This window comes from Agelaius phoeniceus, chromosome 7 (assembly GCF_051311805.1).
Source record: "Agelaius phoeniceus isolate bAgePho1 chromosome 7, bAgePho1.hap1, whole genome shotgun sequence".
Taxonomy (NCBI): domain Eukaryota; kingdom Metazoa; phylum Chordata; class Aves; order Passeriformes; family Icteridae; genus Agelaius; species Agelaius phoeniceus.
The window spans coordinates 8,724,026-8,743,656 of record NC_135271.1 but is presented as its reverse complement, the minus strand read 5'-3'; positions in this window follow the sequence as shown (position 1 = coordinate 8,743,656).

Below are 19,631 nucleotides of genomic sequence, written 5' to 3'. Positions count from 1 at the left end.
TGCGACAGAGAACCTATGTTGCTAGGTCTACAGGTATCTCCAGGCTGTTTGATCTTGAATCTGAGAAATGCCATAATTCAGGCTAAAAGTAGACTAAAATTGTTTTGAGTGTTGAAATCGTATGTTAAAAAAAAAAAAACAAAAACAAGTGCTACCATCTAAAACTCAAAGTATTCTTTCCTTCTATGCACTAAATAGTTGAGCAGGAAAGTAAGTCTAGTAATAGTCTCCATAGAAGGGAAGGTTATGTTCCCATGATTTCTGAACCCTTTAGGCAGTGAAAACGCTGATAAAATCAGGATACTAATATCCTTCCTATCAGGATGCATATGAATGTGTGAATTATTACAGTGCAGCAGTAGTGCATTGAACTATTCTAAGAAGGTTTCTGATTATTGATACTTAAAGCTACTTTGTTTCACCAAGCATATGTCAAATATGCTGTCAAATAACTTTTCATTAATAGCTCTTGGTAATCTTTGGTTAAATATACATGCAAATATCTGTTCTCTAAAAAGTTAAGAATAACTTAAGGCAAATAATTAATATTATTACCTGAAGGTTTAAATCACTTGATCTGAGCAGTATACCTATAAGAATAATTTGTTCCTTTCTGTATATTAATACAGGCCAGCTTTACTTTATCACAGAGCCCATCCACTGGAATTCTGCCATCAACTCCAGGAGCAGGTAGATGTCCTGTCAAAATTTCTGTTCTCTTTTCTTACTGCTTTCTTTAATACATAAAAATCATCACTGTTCAAGCTACATCAGTTCCTTGCTAGTTTATGAAGAGGTGGTGTATTTGTTAGCTTTTCAAAAGGTGTGTGGCTATGAGCAGGAAATAATTATTTCTTCTGAGACTGAGTTTCAAGCAGCTTTTCTTGTTCCCTGTTCCAAATGTGGTGTTGAACTGAGCACAGAGGTGGTTGTAATTGAGTGAAGAAGCTGAGATTGATGGATTGCCTTCCATCTTCACAAGGTTTGATATCTTGTGTATCAACTGGTGGCTTCTTGCTAAGCTTTATTGTGTTGGCCTGTTCCTATTTGGCAACTGTATTAAGCTATTGGTGTTTTGAAGTCAAAGAGAACACTAGGTTGCTAGTCATAAAAACTTCCTAGTGTGTTTGCAGATGTGAAGTTATTGACTTACTTGTTCTGTCTGTGAGTAAATCCCCATTAAACTCTTCCACATCCAAGTGAAATGCTTGACACTGAATGTATTCTTTTCTAATAAACCTCTGTCTTGCAAAAGAAATCTGTTCAGCAATATCATTTCAATTGAACAGCTTCTTCAAGCATGTTCAGCCCTGCAAGTACTGGGCAGCTTAAGAAGACTACTCTATCTCCTGCTCAGCTGGATCCTTTTTATACTCAAAGTGATTCCCTTCCTTCAGAAGATCAACTTGATGACACATGGGTAACTGTATTTGGGTAAGTTGATTTCCAAAGTATTGGAAAAACCTGGGTGAAGTCTTTAGAGCATACGAGAAAAATACTTGGGGGCATTGATGTTGTCTGGCATTGGTATGTGCTGCAAGTACAGCTATGGTTAAAGCAAGCAAACACATACATTTCAGTTAGCCACCTTAAACTGAGCTACACATGATTTTTTCTAGTTAGAAAGGCACCATTCTGCTGTTGGGGTGTGTGCTAAAGCGCCCAGAAGGCGGTATTTCTCAAGTCCCTGCTTCTGATATTACAGTGCTCTCTTCTGCATTTCTGTAAATGCTTCACAGGGTTGTATCTTAACACCTGAATTCTTAAACCACTCAATTTTATGAGTGGTTTAAGTGGTTACACTCAATTCTGTCTTTCAGATTTCCTCAAGCATCAGCTTCCTAGATTCTACTACAGTTTGCTCAGTATGGAAACATATTCAAGCATGTGGTATGTCTTAGTTTGACACTTATGTCAGAAAACATTGTGAATTAAGCATTTAAAAACTACATTTCACAATTTTCACTTGATCTCATTCAGATGTCCAACACAGGAAACTGGATGCATATTCGATATCATCTAAGCTTCAAGCCCGGAAAGCCTTAAGCAAAGATGGAAAAGTTTTTGGTGAATCTATCATGATTGGTGTCAAGCCTTGTATAGAAAAAATAAGTTAATAGATGCTTTTAGTTCAAAGGCACTCTGCTTTTGGCCTTGCTTTTTATTTTCCCTGATGTGTTTAATTTTTTTTCTTTTGGAATTGCAAACTGTAGGTAGTTCATCTATATAGATATAGTCTGTTACACATTCACATCAGTTTTTTCTTAAATACATGCCCACATTTCCTGCTGAGAAAGACCATGATGAGCACTCTCTGTGCTCTTGGGAAGTTACAATGCACACAATTCTATTGCTGTACAAGATGAGGAAGTGAAACCATCATATAAAACACAATTCACATAAGTTTCCTGACTGGAATTTAGGGCCTGCAGTAGATACCTCATGGCAGATTAAGACTGTGGCTGCTCCTAATTGTATCTCTCTATTTTTTATGTGACTATGTGCTTCTGGCTCTTGAATTTTTCTTAGTACTTTGGATTGAAAATTTGTTAGCGAGGAAATCCCAATCGTGTTCTCCCACCTGCCCCTAGAAAAACATGTCACTCTCTTGTAAGTAGTAGCTGGGGGTAGACATGGCTGTCTTGTAGTCTTAATATTAACATGAGTTATTAATGTCTAGGTATTGGCAATATCCTGACCTTTAACACTTGCAGCCCTTTGCACTGGGTACTGTACATTAGCTCAAGAAAATAACAGTCATTCCTCAGTCATTCTGCACAGATTATTTTTTTGGTCTCCTTTAAGGATATATGATACTAAAGAGTAATGTAAGCTTTCTAATGTAAACTATTCTGAGAAGGCAGCCTTAGAAACTGAACTTGCAATTCCTGAAGTTTTAGCAGACTGAAACATTTCTTACACTCAATAAAAAGCTGTGCCCCTACCCAAGCCGTTCTCTTCCCTGGGCCACGTGGGCTCTGCTCCAGGCTCCTGTGGGCCCGAGCCGGGTGCCCATGGAGCCCTGGCCCAGTCGGTGCCACACGGTGATTTTGTCAGTGGAAATGTTCATTGGCAAGTGAATGGAAAAGAGGTTTGGCAAAGGGAGGATTTGAATGGTTGTTTTTACAAACTCAATCCTAACAAATCCATCTAGGATTGGTTAAAACCCATGCGGACTATCAGATTTTACAAATATCATAGAATGATCAAGTGGAGCAGCTGACAAAAGTCAGCAAGATAAAAATTGATCCACAGCACACAATTTGATCAATGGTTACATTGTGAAATAGGGCACAATGGAAATTGTTTTTTGCAGCACAAACCTGAGGCTGGCAATTGCCCTGAAAGATGTGGAACAGTATTCTCAGTGCCCAGTGCCCACACAGTGTTCCCAGTGCCAGCTGAGGCTTAAACAAAACCATCCAGACCTGACATGACCCCTACATGTCAAAAGTAACAAAACACTCTGGTCAACTGATAAGCAACTAAATAAGCTAAGCTGCAACCTGGGGTGTAACAACAGCTCTATACTTTTACCATCAATGTTTTTGGCTGAAGTATCAGTGAACAAGACATCTCCAGGTTCAGAGTTGGCAGTAAATGCAGGGTTATTTATTATAGGTTTAGCTTTTGTAACGTTAACGTGCCTGGATTGGGGAGAGGGATGAGCGTGTGTTCTTCCCCACCCTCCTCCACCTTTTGTTGTTTCCCACAGGTGTTCAGTGGGGTTTCCTCCAACAGATTGTTCAGCAGAGGGAGTGAGACTACTTTTAAAATGTTTTGCAAGAGCTGCAGTCCGTGAATTAAGCATTTGAGTTGCTTTTATTTCAGGGTTTTAGCAGGCTTTTGCTTCTCATCCTGGAGCAGTTCACCTTAGCAGCTTGCTCCTTTTATTCCACTGACTTGCCTTTTGGACATGATCAAGTTCTGCAGCAAGCAATGCCACTGCCTAGAGCCTTTCTTAACAACCAATCACTTTTTTAATAACCAATCATCTTTTCAGTAGCCAATTCCCCCTTATCCTTTTTTTTTTTTTTTCATCAAGTCCACCCCAGGTGTAGGGAGGCGACTACTAAATTAACCGAGGAAGAATAACAAAATATTTTCCCCTGAAGTTTTCCTATAGCCTCCACAGAGGAAGCTGCATGATAAATACCTAGGCTTGCATAGGGACAACACCATCTCCACAAGGCAGCCGCTACAGAATTGGCCTCAGGACTAAAACTGCCAATTCTAGTTCTCCACAACAAACCACAGACTGGTGGAGTTGCAGAATTGGTTTCAGGACTGAAACCTGCCAATTCTGGCTTTTAACAACAAAACACAAAAAGCACAGGGGCATGGGTCCCCTCCAAACAGGAGCTTGTCAGCTCTGCACAAAACCCCACATAGACAAAGGAATTAAATCCCTAAACCCATTGACCACAATATCCACAATTCCTTCAGAGAAAGATGCTTTCAAACTTCCAAGCCTACCAAATAAACTACAATTCCCACAACCCCTTGAATAATTGAAGATATTTTTGACAATTCTCCCACCTTAGGGAGAAAATTTCAGGTGCATGGAGAGGCCCCTGTCCTTACTAGGAAACACACCTCCTCTCCATCTGAACCCACTTTAAAAGTTAACAAGGGCTCTGGTGTGGTGTGTCCCTGCTACAATGGGAGCCCCTGACACATCTAATAATCCATCTCCATTATCCCCTGGACTTCCTCCTCCTGAAGGTCCAGCTGTTTTTGTGAACGTTCCCACTCCCAGTGTCCCTCTGCCCAGCAGATAGCACACTGATTCTTTCCCAGCTGCTGTTTGGCTTGGCTCTCCCCTGCTGAGGAGGGAATGCTTCTGCCACTTCCTTGTAGCTGACCCTGTCCCTTCTATTATGGGGAACCACTTGGGTCCTGGGGCCCTCGGGGGCTGTAAAAATTCTGCCATCACCTTTGTCCTTGCTTTCTCCTTTTCAGCATCCCTTTTTACATACACTTGCTGTATCTTTCTAAGCAGTTCATCCAGGGACATATTCTGCCCTTCCTCTAGTCCTCCCTGATAGTGCTGGTGGGTGCTCATTTTCTGCAGCTCAAAGCCATTTGTCTGTCCAGTGAACCAAACAAAATCCTTAAAAGAAAATCCTAATCTTCCACCAACAATCTGCATTTCCTGGATTTTCTTTCCTCCTTGTTCTCCCTCTCTTTATTACACACCTTGTACCACAGCCAGTCCCTGTCCTGCCAAAGTGTCCAAACGTGGCCCCCAGGTCGTGATTCTCCCACAGGGAACAAGAAGGCAGAGCTGTACTTTATTGGCCACTAAGTTATCGCTACCAGGGGAGGACTGACCTTTTTGGAATCTACTCATGTGTTCAGTTTCCTTTTGTAACACTGACTGGACTTTCATTCCATGAGGGCTTTTATTCCTTTAGAATTATGGTATTATCATCCCTTCACAGAAAAACATTTGCAAACCAGTGGATGGCCATTTTTTTTGCTTCTGTGTTACGTTTTCTAAAGTGACTCTCAGTGGTTGACATTAAGGCAAATGAGTTACTGCTTTGAGTTGGAAGCAACCTTGAAAACCTTTCACGTTGTTATAAATGAATGAGGAGATGGTTGGCTCTCACAATTAAGAGATGAATATTATGTGTACGGTAAGAGAATTTTTATAGCTGTACAGTTATGTTATTTTTGCATGTTCTCTCCATAGTACTCTTTCCCTTCCCCCCTTATTGCTGTCACTAGTGGGGCATTTAGAGGAGGGAGAGCTTGTTACCAGGAGGCAGAGCATGGCAACACCTGACCTCCAGTTAAGGTGTAAGAAAGTGACTTCCACCATTGGATGGCAGGGAAAGAGTTGACTGACAAAACTTTGAGAGGGGCTAAGGGTATAAAAGGCAGAGCATCCATTTTGTAGATGAGCACGTGGCTTTTGATGGAGACTCGCAGTCTTGTAATTTTTCCTTAATCGCTCTTTGTTGTATTTTTGTTAAGGTTTAACAAACCTTTGAAATTTTAAAAGTGAGCCTTGTTTCTCACAATGTTCTTAGGGCATCTCAATTAATTTGGGAAGTATGCAGGTTTTTTGAACTACTTGAGTGAGTTGAGCAATGAGAGGTAAAGCTTTCCTGAAGCGAGGATTCTTTAATGCCAGATTCTTCAATGCCAGATTCTTCTGTGTTTTCAAGGTAGAGATGTTTTTCTCCTGCGGCAAATTACTTCAATGAGAAAATAATTCCAGCACGGAGTAAGAGCTTTGGACAGAGACCAAGTGTTGCCAGCAGTTGCTCCAGGTGCTCTGCCCATCAGCCCCCAATGCAGGTGGGCTTTGGCTCCCTGTGGCACAGAAGCCCCCCGGGGGCACAGGTCTCTGGGGCAGGAGACGGGCACCAGCGCTGCCAGGGCTCGGGGGGTGGCAGCTCTGCTTGGGCAGGGACTCTGCCACAGCTGCTGCTGTCAGCGCTGCCCGGGCCCCAGGGCTCAGAGCAGCATTCGTGCCCGGGCCCACATGTTCCTTGTGCGTGTAACACCCGCAGGTTTAGGATGGCCACGGGCCGGGACATGTCCCAAGGAGGCTGTGCCAGCTTCCCTGGAAGGCCCTGTGCCCTTCCTGGCGCGGCTGCGTTGGCAGCCCTGGGGGCTCCTTCTGCTGCCCTGAGCCCGCAGAGCAGGGCAGCGTTTGCTGATGCTCTGAGCCCTTCCTAAAGATCCTGTGGGGCTTCCTTAGACACCTGAGGCCAGGCATTCCTTCCAGCCTGGGCCACTTTGGCTGGGCTGGGGGCGGCCCCAGGGCAGGTGGAAGTGTGTGCAAGGGCGCTTTGTGACACGCTGCAGCACGGTCACCGTGCCATGGAATGGAACCCGGTGTCCAAGGGCCCTTTGTGACACGTGGGAAATAGAAGCTTGCCCGGGAGCTCGGAGCACGTGACGGGGCACAACGGGACAGAGCAGTGCTGTGAGGAGTCCCCGCACAGCACGCTCGTTCGTGTCCCCCCCGGAGCTTTTCCGAGGCGTTGTTACTGCAGCTGACTGTGAGGCCAGACTGCGGGACTTGGTGACTCAGAACTTTTCCAAGGCATCTCCCATTCACTGTCAGTGCCATCAAGTCCAGACCGTGGGATCTGGTCACCTAAATTGTTAATGAGGAGTCTCCTGTCATTGTGGCAGGAGCCCTAAAGACCAAAGTGCAGGACTTCCTGTCCTGCAGCCTTCCTGAGGCTTCCCTGTCGCAGGTGCCTTGAAGGCACAACTGCAATTGTTGACTTGGCGATATCCTGAGGCATCTTTCTAGAAGGTGCCGTCAAGGCTGGGTGGTGGAATGGCGGACAGATTTCTCAGCCCTTTCAAAGTGTTCAGGGGGAAAAAAAAGAATGACCCTGGAGCTGCCCAAGCACAACAGCCTGAAGATCTGGAACAGATCCAGACACTGAAGGATGGTGAGTAGCAGAGCTGGGCCACAGGGCTGATGGCTACAGCCAGCTTGGCCCCATCCCATCCCATCCCATCCCATCCCATCCCATCCCATCCCATCCCATCCCATCCCATCCCATCCCCTGGGGACATGCTCATGGACAGGATGGAACAGGGCCCGGGCAGACACCCTGCAGTGGCTTTGCTCCATCCCCTGGGCCATCCTGGGGCTCTCCATGCCTGGGGAGCTCAGGGCTGGGCTGTGTTCTCCGGCCTCTCCCGCAGCCCCTCAGCTCTGGCTGTGCTCGCTCTTTGCCAGATGCAGCCCTGGACAAGACACGAGAGCAGGAACCCGGCCCTGGCCGCTTCCGCAAAACCCTGAAGGTACCTGCAGCCACCCCCAGCTGGGCTGGGTCTGCTGTCCCTGCTCAGCCCAGCACCATGCTTGGAGCACGCCATGCAACGTCCCTGCCTTCCCTGTCCTTTGTTCTGCTGCAGAGGTTACAGAAGTTCCTGCACATTCGGCGTAGGAAGACCGGCACCTCAGCAGCTGAGGGCAGAGCTGAGCCTGACTCAGGGCTGACTGAGCTCCAGGCAGAGCCTGATGTCAGTCCAGATTTGGCTGAGCGCTCACAAGACTTTGACACCTCAGTGACTGAAAGCTGGGCAAAGGCTCTTCTCACATCAATGATGGAGGATGTGGTCATCACAAACAGTGACAATGAAGAGACTGAGGACATCTCAAATACTGGCACCATGCCCACTCCCATTGTGATTCATGCTCCCACTATGGATTTTTTTGAGGACAGCGCTGTTCTTTCTCAGCAGCAGGTAAGCAGCCTGGGGCCAGGCCTGGAGGCCTGCCAGGACCATGTGTCCCCTCAAGCCATGGTCACTGGGCCCCCTCAGCCTTTGAGTCCAGCACAGTGTGGCGGGAAGGGAAGCACTTCTTGGGGGAAGCTGGGCAAGTTGCTGCCTTGGACAGCACTCAAAATCTCCCCCATGCCTCCTCCAGGTGCCAGCCATTGTAAGGAGCATCCACCAGAGGCTGGTGTCCCATGGCACTGTGGATGCCAGGCTGAAAAGTGACATTGTGAGGCTGGCTGAAGAACACCCTGCGGACGTGGTGCTGACCCTCCTGCGCTGTGCCCCAACGTGTGACAGGTACGGGGCCCACGTGCCTGCACAGCTCAGGGCTCACCAGCCTTTGGGGCCCATGGCCCTGCACAGCCTGTGCTATGGGCTCTGCCAGACAGGCAGAGAGGTCCAGGACCCTGGGGCCCCTCTGTTTCCCGAGCCTGCTGCCAATGCTCCCTCCCTGCCCCTCAGGGCACTGGGGCTCTGTCACCTGGGCCCCCACAGCTGCACAGGGCATGGTACTGGGACTGAGATGCCCCTGATACAGAGCTCTGATCCCACAGAGCTGCTACAATGATATGGAGAACCATTGGCTCATCTGGACCAGCAATGGAGAAAGTGCTGCCAACACTGCTCTGCGTGATGGAGGATTGGCCACTGCACAGCACACGCACCTCTAATGGGGACGACACAAATGTTTCTGCCCTGGCTGTGAGTTTCTGGATTTGGCCTCCTCTTGCCCCTCGGTCTCCTCCCCAGCAGCTCTCCATCCTCTCCATGCCTCAAGTGCTTGGCTGAACCCTGGGCAAGGGGCAGGCTCAGGGGGCACCAGGCCCGCTGCTCATCCTGCATCTGCCCTTGGGCCCTGCCCCATGGACACCTCGGCACTGAGCGCTGTCTTGGGCTGCTTCTTTTGCAGGCAACTCTGGTGATCTGGGTGATTGTGCCTGAGTGCCACAAGGCGATGATCCCATATTCTGGGCACCTGTTTGTGGCTCTGCTCTTCCATGTTGTCATCACCACACAGCAGATGCTACCAGAGGAAGTTGATACCTTCTGGAGAGCATGCCAAGAGGAGCACCACATTCCTAGCAAACCCAACAGGTCCCAGTCCTCCTGTCCTTCCCATGCCCTTGTGGCCAGGGCCAGTGCTCCCAGTGTGACCTGGGCTTTGCTCTGCACACAGGTTTGCGGTGCAGGCCATGAAGGCTCTGCTCTGCCGACTGCGCTGTGACAAAGAGGTGATGGCTATGAGGCGCAAGCGTGGTTGGAAGATGCTGCTGTGTGCTGACACCCAGCACTATGCTGTGGGTCTGCTGGCCAGGTGAGACCCCCTGCTCCTCATTGCCCCCGGCATTTGTGCCCTGTGCCCCACACAGTCCCTGTGGTCATGGGCCAGAGAGCCTCATCACTGAGGGACAGCCAAGGAGACTGAAAAAGGCTGGGAGAGGAGGGTGCCCAAATGAGCTGCCTCATAAAGCGCCTACATCTCTTCCAGGGATGCTGGGGAAAGACCAGACCTCTGTGAGTCAGTCCTGGGAGAGGTTTAGCACACTCACCTCAGGGTCTTGGTGTCTTTTTCTCCCCTTCCAGGGAGATGTTCCGTATCTTTATGCCCTTGTGTTCCCTCATTGCAATCCATCTACTCAAGCGACTGCACAGAGAAGAGCCACGCTGGGATCTGCCCTTCCTGGCATTCTTTGTGGAGGTGAGCCTGGTGGCCAGCGCTGCCTGGCTGAGCTGCCTCCCAGCTCTCTGCCCTCTCACAGCCACAGCTGCCTGGGACGGTGCCCACGCCCTGTGCTGCTGCCTGGGCCCAGCCCTGTGTGCTTCTGAGCTCCCGCTGGCCGGCTCCCCTGTCACTGCCCTGTGCCTTTCAGGTCTTTCAGTGCCTAGACTTGAGGAAATGTGGTGACAGCACACTGGAGATCATGTCAAGGCACCTGCAGAGTGAGTGCAGGGAGCGGCGGCGCCTGGCGCTCAGAGGCCTTGTGGTGCTCAGCAAGGATCCCTTGAGGGTGAGAAGGGGGCAGTGGCTGAAGTTGTATGAGCAGTGTGGGGTTGGGGAATGCAGTTCATTTGTCTTGGCTGGGCTTCAGGAGCTGAGGCAGCTGCTCCCAGCTCTTCCGCCTCACCTGCCCCAGTGCTTTGGCTCGGGCCTTTGGCCTGTGGGCCCTGCAGCAGCAGGGTGGCCTTGCAGTGCCAGGGCGGTGGTGGCGGTGCAGCCGTCCATGGCTTTCCAGCACTGCCTTGTGTTCCACACAGGCCAGAAGAATGTGCAGTCTGTCTAAAAACCTTGTGGAGCTCTTGGGTGATGCAGAAGGATATGTTGTCAGCATGACTCTCTCTGTGCTCACAAATATACTTGAGAACGAACACATCCTGATATCCAGCACCACTGCCCCGAAGCTGGCTGAGGCACTCCTGCCGCTCTTTGACTGTGTAAGGCTCTTGTGTCCCCTGCCATGGGCACTGGTTGCTGCCCAGAAATTTTGTGGATTTTCAGGCCTTGCCAAGATGGGCTCGGAGAAGTTGGTGCTGAGGTATTTTCCTTTTTTCCAGGATGACATCGATATGCAGCTGCTCTCCCTAAATCTCTTCTTCAAGGTGATGGACTTGGTAGTGAACAAAAGAAAAAAAACTCTGAAGAAGATTGTGAGCCAGAGCCTGCTGCCACTCTTCTTTCATTGCCATGATGAGAACAAGCGTGTGGCAAAGGTGAGGTTTTGAGTTATGCTGGTGCATACCTGGAAAGGGGTCTCGGATGTCTCCTGGTTGGCTTCTCCCAGGCTCAGCCTTCTGCTCCTGGCCTTGGCACAGGGATGCAAGTCCTTTTCTTGGGCTGCAGTAGCAGCTCCACATCTGTGCTCCTCTCCAGGCCTCTCGCGAACTGCTGCTTTGTGTGGTAGAGTTCCTGAAGAAGAGGAAGCTCAAGAAACTACTTGAGAGGGAGAAGATGTTGAAGTTTGCCAACTGCCTGGTAAGGAGGGCCTGGAAGCCCCAGGCTCAGCCTGGAAAAGGCCCCTGAGGGCAGTGCTCAGTGTGCGGGGCTGGCAGCTGTGCCTCTGCCCGCTGCTGCAGCCAGAGGCCGCGGGGGCTCTGCTCCAGGTTCCCGTGGGCCCGAGCCGGGTGCCCATGGAGCCCCGGCCCGGCGGGGCTGCGGGCCGGCACCGCGGCTCCCTGGCCAGCAGCCGGCCCTCTGCCCCCTGCCCTCGGGAGCCCTTGGCCAGCAGCTGCTGGCCGCGCCTCAGGCCTGTGCGGCCAGGGGAGGCCGGGGCTGGGCGCAGGCAGCGCCCGGCCCAGGGGCGGAGCCCGCGCCAACCCTTCCCTCCTGCCGCTCTCTGCAGCTGGCAGAGGACAGGAGCAGAGCGGCCGAGCACCTGCGCCGGGCCCTGCGCTACCTGCGGAGCCCACAGGAGCCCTTGCGAGAGGCGGCCGTCAGATTCATAGGTGAGCCACGAGCCCAGGCTCCCTCCCCGGCCCGGCCCGCCGCAGCTCGGCCCTAGCCCCGCCTGCTGCCCCGGCAGCCGTGGAGCCCCGCCCGGCCTGGGCATTGCTGCTGCCGCCCTCTGGCAGCCGTGCTCTTGGGCAGCAGCGTGCGGCAAGGGCCAGGCTGAGCCCTGCCGGGCCAGCAGCCCGTGTGGCCACAGCGCCGGCAGCGCCGCTGGCAGGGAGCTCTGCCGCTGGCGCCGTGACAGGCTCTGTGTTCACAGGGTCTGCCAAGGTACTCATGAGGGGCCAGAAGGAAGAGCTCGAGGTCCTCAATGAGGGTGAGTGCCGGAGCCGGCTGACAGCGGGGGCTGGCGAGGGGAGCTGCAAGCCCTGCCCAGCTGCGGCAGGCTTCGCTCCCTCTGCGGACGAGGGGTGGCGTGGGCAGAGCACCGTGAGATTTCAGGGACACGGGCCAGGGGCTTCGTGAGCAGCCCTTTGCAGCTGATCCTGCTGGCCCCTCCTCTCTTCTGGCCTATCCAAGAGCAGACTTGGACAATCACTTGGCGTGAGGTTCTCCTAGGATTCCTGCAGACGTGGGCCCTAACTGTGGCCATCTTCCTCTCTGTTTCAGCCATTCACACCCAGAAGAAAGGCAGTTTATCCCACTGTAGCAGGAATATTCAAGCTCAGTTTACAAGCAGAGCTGAAGAATTAAGTTTATCTTCAGGATCCAGTGAATCAGTGACCCAAGAACAGCATCAGGAGACACTGAAGAGGACGCCATCTCCCATTGCCACTGGAGTTCCAGGCACAGATGATGATTGGCACAGCTGAGCTTTTGGGACACTCCTGTGGCTTCAGCCCTCTCCCTGCCTGTAGATAGATCCCTCCCTCCAGCTCTCTCACCGTGTCCATCCCCTTTTGTTCCGTTCCAGCTCATCCCTTTGCTTCGCCTTATATTAATAAACAGTTTGGCATCTTCACTTTGCCTGCATCCCTGTGGAGCTGAAGCAAATCCGGGGCCCTGGGACACACAGGCCCCTGCTGCCGTTGTCTCCCACGCTGTGTTTTGTGCACAGACCCAGAGGAACGGGGGCAGATCAGGCTGGAAAGGTCCCTGTGCTGAAGGTGCAGTTCCACAGCACTGTGCAGTTCCACATCTTGCTGAGCACACTGAAGGCCAGCAGTGGGACAAGGAGCCTATGTGTGTCAGGGACCAAAGTTGTGTCTAAGGCCCTGCCATATTTGGTCCCCTGTTGTGCACGTCAACAAGATAATGAAGAGCAGAGAACGAAGGCAACCTTATGGTTTACCTGGTGGAAATTTGACCCTTAAGGGAAACAATGGACGGGTCAATCAATGGGAAGTAAACCTGTGAAAGATAAAAAATGGAGCTGTGGTTGGCATGGAGGTGGTATCACAGGTCACAGCGGCTTCATCTCATGCACTGGCCAAGCATGAGATGAAGTCAGAACTGGAAAAACTCCACTCCAGAGAAGGAGATATCAGGCCTGATACTAGGGTAGAGGGACGAGAAGGACAAAATGCACACCCTCTTGATGGAGGGGATGCCCTGAATGTGGGTGGCCTGCCCCTTCCACTGAAGCACCATGCTCCATCTCCTGCTGCTGCTCAGTGGCTTTTCACCATTCCAGGGGTTGTACATATTCTTTGCAACAGCAACTGATATAACAAAACTTACTTCCAATCACAAGAGCATTTCAGACATTCCACATGGGAATCCTACAGAACCTGTAACACCCTTGTATTTAAAAGACCCAACCTGAGTATGCTCTGAACCCATCTGAGAGGGATTCCATGGCAAGCATCCACGGAGGGTAAAGGAGCTTGGAATTCTGGAAGCTTTCAAGAATAGCTTCCTGAAAGCACAGCAGTGCTCCATCCCTGCACAGGATGAGGAAGAGGGCAGAAGCAGAGAGCATCCGGGCTTAGCAGGGAGCTCTGGCTGTGCCTGAGGGCAAATGAAGCAGCAGCACGGTGCCCGAGACTCAGACACGTGGCCCTGCCAGTGCCCGCAGCGCTGCCAGGCAGTGCCGGGATCCCGGCTGTGCTTCTGCTCCCCACAAGTGAGGAACGGCAGCCCCAGGCTCAGAGCCAGCCAGAAAGCCAACCAAGGGAGAGCAGAGGGAGGGCACCCTTCCAGTCTCTCTTGGGCATGGCCACAAAACAGCGCCTGCTGCTTCTTCCTCCGCCTGCGTTTGGGCTGTGCTGGTGGCAGAGCCAGCCAGGTTGGGCTCTGTGTTCCAAAGCCTGTTGGGAGCGGGCATGAAAAGCGCGGCGTGCACAGCAGAGAGTCCTGGAAGGTGCTGGCAAGAGCATCCTGCAGGAACAGGGCTCTGGTCCCTGGCCAGGAACAGCCTGGTTTTGGTACCGTGAGCACAGGCAGGAGTTGAGGCAGGTGAAGAGGCCATGGGCAGCTTGTGTTTGTGGAGGGCCTGGGGCTGCACCTCTGAACCTGCACCTGGAAACTCACTTGGGGCAATAGGAACTAGAGCTGGAGTGCCTGTCCTGAAAGGACCTGAAGTCATTCAGCCTTGCCAGCGTTTCTTTAGGGTGTGTTGGTGCTCCCCAGGAAAGCTGCACATTTGGGGAAAGACCTTTGGAGGAAAGGGGCTTGCTTCTCAAGGAAAGTGCTTCCCAGGGAGCTCCCAGTGAGGCAGGTGTGAGTGTCCCCCTTTGGCTCTCTGTGCTCCTTTCAGTCCTTGAGGCCTGTTGCACATGGCAGTGGGGCAGGGAGAAGGCAGTGAAGAGCAGGTTTGGCATCTGCCTGGACCTGTGGAAACCAACCCAAGCACCTGCAGCAGGATGTGTTACCCCCTTTGGACAGAGGGTGGGCAGGAGCATCTGTGTCCAGCCATGAGCCCCAAAGCTCTCTGTGAGAGCTGTGAATTAGAAGGCCTTTACACACACGCTTTTCACATCTTTCCTGTCTGCTGTGTTTCAACTCTTGGCAATATGCATTTGCCTGCTGCTTGGTGGCAGCTGCTGTGGCCCAGGGCCAGCACAGAGCTGGGCTGTGTGGGCCAGGCAGCGAGGAGAGCCTTGGCTGATCTTGGTGTGTTCCTGGCCTCAGAAAATCTTGGAAGGTTTTCCTCCCCAGGCGTCCTTCTCATTGGCTCTCCCTGTGCATCTTGGAGAGAACAAGGCAGGCATTTCTGGCAGCTGGGCATCAGCCAGCCTTAAAATGGGAGCGTGTGGTGGAGTGAGCCCAGCTGAGATCCCCTGAGAGCAGCCCAGTGCTCCTTGCTCCTCTCTGCTGAGCCGGGAACATTTGTCTGCTTTCGGGATGGCCCTGGCTGTGTCAGGGCTGCTCCGTGGACACGAGACAGCCGGTCCTGTCCCGCTGGGTCCCAGCAGTGCCTGGCAGCAGCCCTGCATCCACGTCAGGATGCTGGCCAAGAGAGGCCCTGGAAGCTGAGGCAGCTGATTTGAAGCTTTTGCAGATCCACACAGGGGATGGCCAGCAGCGTTCCCTCAGGATACAGCAGTCCTGAGGCACCTCCCCAGAGCTGCCTGATGCTGCCCACTCCTTGTGGCACCAGTTGCTTTCCTGTGCAATGTTCTACCTCCCCCAAGAGTGAAGAAGGAGCTGGAGAAAGAGCTGGCCAGGCTGCTCTGTGTGGAGGAATGGCTACATGACAGGGGCCACGTTCTGGACCAAGAATCGGGAGGATGCAGCTAAGCTGGGTCTCTGCACCTGCAAAACACTGTGTCCTTGAGCATAGCTGTGGTACAATAACAAGCAGTGAGAGAGACGTGAGAAAAGAAAGATGTAATCCCTAAGGTATGAGGAAGAGCTGATATCGTATTATAGCCAATAGATTGCTTAGCTTGCAGAATATGTATCAGCTTATTACTTGTTGTGCATAAAAGTCTGATGCTCTCTTCAACAAACGAAGCTCGCTAAACACTCATATTGAGCATCCAAGTTTCCCTCACCGCGACAAATGGCCCCCGAACAGGGACCCTACAGAGGGCTTGAACCTGCGAGCCACGGTCCGGTGCAGTATTCCGTGTTGGTGCCGATGCAGCACGGGAGGCAAAAGAGCGGGGTCCGTGTCCCTGAGCGACCTTAGAGAAGGGTCTCGGCTGGTGAAAGAGCGGGCTCCGTGCCCCGAGCAACCTTAGAGAAAGGTCTCGGCTGACTAAGCGCCGCTGACGTCTTGCAAGGGCTGCAACAGCGCTGATGACTAAATTAGAAGGTAATGGAGAGACAAGCGGCATATGACCTTTTAAAATGCTTTTTACAAAAGCGGGGATTACAGGGTATTGACCTGGGAAAACAGTACCAGGCAGAGCAGAAGGCTGCTCAGGCAGCCGCCACCCGATTGGGAATGCCTGTTTCTAGTGAGAATAGCGGGGCCTCAGCGTCTACATCCTCTTGTCCCCTGCCCCCAGCAACTAACACAGTGTATCTGCCGGCAGGGATGGCCTTTGCGCCAGCCGCCCGAGCCGCTCCTTCTGCACCTCCACTGGCAGCAAGGGATTGCCCCCCACTCCGGCCGGCGGGGAAAGAACAAAGGAAATGCTTGACCCCGAGGCAGTGTGAATTGCTAATGAAAGGCGTAAGGCATGGCGAGAAATTACAAGAGAGGCGATAGCTGCAGGTGACCAAGCAGCTGCTGATGCCTTGCTTGAGGTGGCTTGGCCGGTGGTTTATGCACCAAATCCTGCTGGAGGCTTGCAAGCAACTTTCACTGCCTTAGATTGGAAATGGCTGGCACAGCTCCGTGCCACTGTAAGTGAGTGTGGTATCCATGGAGAGCCCACTCATCAAATGCTCAATTATTTGTGGGGAGGAAACATACTGTTGCCATCAGATATTAAAAGCCTCATGAGGCTAGTGCTTACCCAGCATCAACAGTTGTTGTTCAATGCTCACTGGCAGGCTGCGTGCCAAGACTCTGTGGCTACCCCGAGACAGCCAGGGGATCCGTTATATGGAGTTACTTTAGAGGAACTTATGGGGATAGGGGCATACCTAAGAACGGAGGCGCAAGCATTAATTGGGCCCGAGAAGCTGAGAGAGGCTGTGAGATTAGCCCATGTGGGGCTCAATAGGGTGAAATCCCCAGGGGGTGTTCCCTCATACATGGGAATTAAACAAGGAAGAGAAGAGCCAATTGGGTTGTTTATTGACAGAGTGGCGAATGTTATTCAGACAGCAGGGGTCTCTGAATATATGCCCGGATCACTACTAAAGCAATGTGCCCTACAGAATTGCAATCCCACCACTAGGAGTATACTTGCCACACTCCCTGGTACCTGGACTGTTGAGGAGGCTTTAGAATGAATGGCTCAGGTGCCGGTGGGGCTGCAGGCTATGTTAGTGAATGCAGTAAGAGAATTGGGAAGTAGTTTCAGGGAGCAGGCGCAGGCGATGCAGAGTCAGGTGTTGGCTGCCCTTGCTCCCTGGCAAGCGTCGGTAAATCGGCTTCAAAGAAAAGGACCATCACGATTCCGATGCTTCCGCTGCGGAACTGCTGGCCATATGCGCCGGGATTGTACAACGGGAGCTGTGTGGTGCCGGCGCTACAAGTCCGACGCACACAATGAGTCAGCCTGCCGGCACATCTCGGGAAACGGGAAGCCCAGCAGGAGGGGTCACCCCGCTCCGACACAAGTGGCGGCCCAAAGTCCAAGCACCTTCCCAGCACAAGTGCCTCCTCCTTCCGCCCCACAACCAGCGGAAGCCTTGGGTTGGACCTGGCAACCTCAAGAGACTGCACCTTAACAGACTGCAAACCACAGCGTATCCCAACGGGGATTAAGGGCCCTGTTACAGCCAGCGGACAAACCGTAGGAGCTTTGTTGATTGGACGCTCGTCCGCCAGCATGTCGGGACTTACTATTCTTGTTGGACTAATTGATGCTGATTATACAGGTGAAATACAAATAATGGCACAAACACTATTCCCACCATTGTTTATTCCGGCTGGATCACGAATTGCTCAATTAATCCCTTTGCCTCAATTAACCGGAGGGACTGTACCACTTGGCAAGCAGCAATGTGGTGAAGGTAGTTTTGATTCCACAGGAACAATGGCATTGTTAACAGTGGACTTAAAGCATCGTCCTAAAAAACATATTGACCTCCACTATCAGGGTCAAACCATCACCCTGGTTGCGCTCCTAGACACCGGTGCAGACGTCAGCATCACAGGGACACAGAAATGGCCACCCCAGTGGCCCACCCAGGCGGCAAATGCCACAGTCGCAGGAGTAGGAGGACTCACGCTTGCACGGAAATCCCCTCTGCTGAAAATTATTATAGAGGGAAAGACTGTCACTTGTACAGTTTCTGTAATACCACTCCCTGAGGGTGTCCATGCCTTGCTGGGCCGTGATGTGTTGGCGCAGTTGGGAATGGTCCCTACCACAGATCTCCCTTTGTGGGGGCGGCCATTGCATGGACTTTCCCGATCCCACTCCGATGGAAAACAGAGGACCCGGTGTGGGTTGAGCAATGGCCTTTAAAAGGGGAAAGTCTCATTCAGGTACACAAGCTGGTGCAGGAGCAGTTTGACCAAGGACATCTCTGTTTATTCTTTAGTCCTTGGAATACTCCTGGTTTGTGATCAAGAGGAAATCCAGCAAATATCGGCTCCTGCATGATCTACGTGCCATCAATGATCAGATGCATAGTATGGGAGCCCTGCAGCCCGGACTGCCTAATCCTGCAATGCTCCCTGAAGGATGGTCCCTCCTCATTATTGATCTAAAAGACTGTTTCTTCACCATCGCCTTGCATGAGGCAGATAAGCAGCGCTTGGCTTTTACCCTGCCTGCGTTGAAAAGAGAAGGGCCTGCCCAGAGATATGAGTGGATGGTACTCCCACAGGGCATGCATTGCTCTCCCACTCTTTGTCAACTGTATGTTGATGCAGCCTTGCAGCCAATTCGAAAGGTGTGGCCTGAAGTTATAATTTACCATTATATGGATGACATTCTTTTTGCTCAATCATCACTGTTCTCTCCAGAGCAAAAACAACAATTGGCTCAACAGCTCCAACAGCAAGGCCTGGTGATTGCTACAGAAAAGGTGCAGGAAACAAGCCCTTGGAAATACCTAGGGTGGAAAATCACTGACCAACATATTCAGCCTCAATAACTCACTATTATGATTGATCTTCAAACACTCCATGATGCTCAGCGACTATTAGGAGATCTGCAATGGCTTTGCCTGGTGATTGGCATTCCTAACAAACATCTTGAGGAGCTGCGACCTCTTTTAAAGGGTACACACCCCGTGGCTACAGTATCCTTACTTCACGACAAAGAAGAGACCTGCAGGACATTACCTCCATGGTTGCCCATCATGTTACTCATTGCTGCCAGGAGGGCCTTCCATTGAATCTTACCATCCTGGCAGGAGACAGGCACCTATTAGGGGCCATCACACAGCACAAAAAGAAAACGGGGGAGAAGCAGGCAGCCGAACAGATCGTGTTAGAGTGGGTTGCCCCTCCCCTACAGCCCCAAAGAACGGTGCAGGAAAAAGTACGGATATTGGCGGAGCTGATTAAGAAAGGCAGACTCCGAATTCTGCAAATTACAGGAGAGCGACTGGGTGAAATTCACGTTCCTATGCATGAAGAAGACCTAAAGTGGTATTTGCTCAACTCCACAGCCCTCCAGACTGCATTGCTAGAAGATGGAGCTGCAATTCGCATTGAGCCTTTAAAATCACCTGTATTAGCATGGATGGCAAATCAGGCTGGATAACTATTCCGAAATGGGCTGATCAACCACTGCTGAATGCTGTTACGGTGTTTACAGATGCTGGGAAGCGGTCGCGAACAGCTGCTGCCACTTGGAGAGACGTTGATGGATGGCATCATCAAATCCTGCAGGCAGAGCAAAACGATTCCCTGCAGACCCTTGAGCTATTTGCAGTAGTATGGGCACTGTCACATTGGTTG